Source organism: Xiphophorus hellerii, chromosome 22 (genome assembly GCF_003331165.1).
Source record: "Xiphophorus hellerii strain 12219 chromosome 22, Xiphophorus_hellerii-4.1, whole genome shotgun sequence".
NCBI classification, from domain to species: domain Eukaryota; kingdom Metazoa; phylum Chordata; class Actinopteri; order Cyprinodontiformes; family Poeciliidae; genus Xiphophorus; species Xiphophorus hellerii.
In genome coordinates, this window is record NC_045693.1 from 34,903 (window position 1) to 36,623 (window position 1,721).

Below are 1,721 nucleotides of genomic sequence, written 5' to 3' on the forward strand. Positions count from 1 at the left end.
TTCCATTCCTGACTCCCTTCTTTCTCCTTTCTTAATAAAAAGACAGGCTCTGCTACAGGAAATCAGAACGCATGGTGAACACCTTGGAGAAGTGGTTTGCTGTTTTCTCCTCCTGCAGAAGCTTGGTTGAAAACTCATAAAAGTTGTCTGTGGTCCTTCTTGGTATTTAGGTAAACAAAAGTACCTATCAGGTCCATTTTAAAGCTCCGCTCCGGACCAGAACCTGGTTCTGGATCGGAGCATTTCCACTGTCAACCACAGTGCCGTTGCTAGGCAACAGGAACCGGTTTCAGACCGGATGGAGATGCTTTTGAGTCGGGTGCTAGAACCTGTGGGATCTGCTCTCCATCGGCTCTGATGCGGATCAAACATCACCATGGTTACAGCAGCTTCTCCTTGGTCCGACCCCACAGATGTGATTGTTGTTTTCAATGTTAATTAACAATTAAATAAGGTGTAGTTACTAGAAATGGACCTTCAGTTCCAGCGCCGCCATGTTGGCGATGCCCTGTGCTGTAGTATTACAGTTCCTGTAATACTACTACACTGTAAGCCAATCACGGTGTTGGTTGGCTTCTTGCCACCACTAGCCTACAGGTTAGCAGTCATGCAGCTATCATACTAGCATGATGATCATGGAAGTTAGCGACTTCTTGTCCTCACATTTCTGATCGAGGCTCCTGGGCTCCATTTGCAGCCGGACGGCTCCCACCTCTCCAGGTAACACAATAACTGGAAGTTTCTCACGTAGGAAGGTTTTGAAACACGATTTACTCGTGATCTTTTACATTTGCATCTCCTGATGAGAAAGTCAAATGTGGATAATATTTTTTATGAATAATACCTTAAGAAGATAAATAGCTTCAAGTAGAATTACGGTTGTGCTTTATGAATCCATGATGTGTATCTGATATCTCACTAATGCTGTAGCTGTGCTTCCTGCCTGGTTTTTGTTTTGGTGCTCACCCCCTTATAGGGAAGAAAAGGGTCCGGTTCTGATCAGACCAGATCAGTACCGGTCTGATCAGGATTCACTCCTGCTCAGCAGTCTTAAGGAGGAATTTCATATAAACATTAATATTCAAGCAAAAATACCTTTAAATATTTTTAATTAAATTAGAACACAAGCAGGTCTGAATCACATTAAGAAACCTGCAGCTATTTGTTACCATGGTTACATGGTTAAATCTACCATGGTTAGATTTATTTACCCTCCCTCGCCCACTGTGCCACTTTCTCTCTGTCGTCGTTAGCCAATCAGCTCTGGTCTGTTCTTCCAGCGTTCACTCTCCCAGTATTTAACCTCAAACCGTTTCACTCCTTACTGGAGTCGTCTCGTTACTCGTTTAACCTGCTGGCCTTTTGCTGCTCAGTTCCTCTTTGCTTTGCTCTTTTTCCCTGTAAGTTTGAACCCCGACTCAGCAGAAACCCGGACAGCAGAAACTGTGACTCAGCAGATCTAAACAAGCGAGTCGTTGACTTTGGTTCTGACCCGGAGTTCACGGGTCCAGAACTGTTTGCTTTTCTTATCTCTCCCCAGCAGACGATAAAAGTCTGACTTCGCTCCACTCTGATCACAGTTTCTATTTTCTGAGCCTTTTGGACCCAAAGAACCAGAATGATGAAGGTCTACCTGCTGCTGCTGCTGCTGCTGCCGCTCTGCTCCGGTAAGAACAACTCTGCATCCCCTCAGGACCCATCAGAACCAGTCAGAACTATAA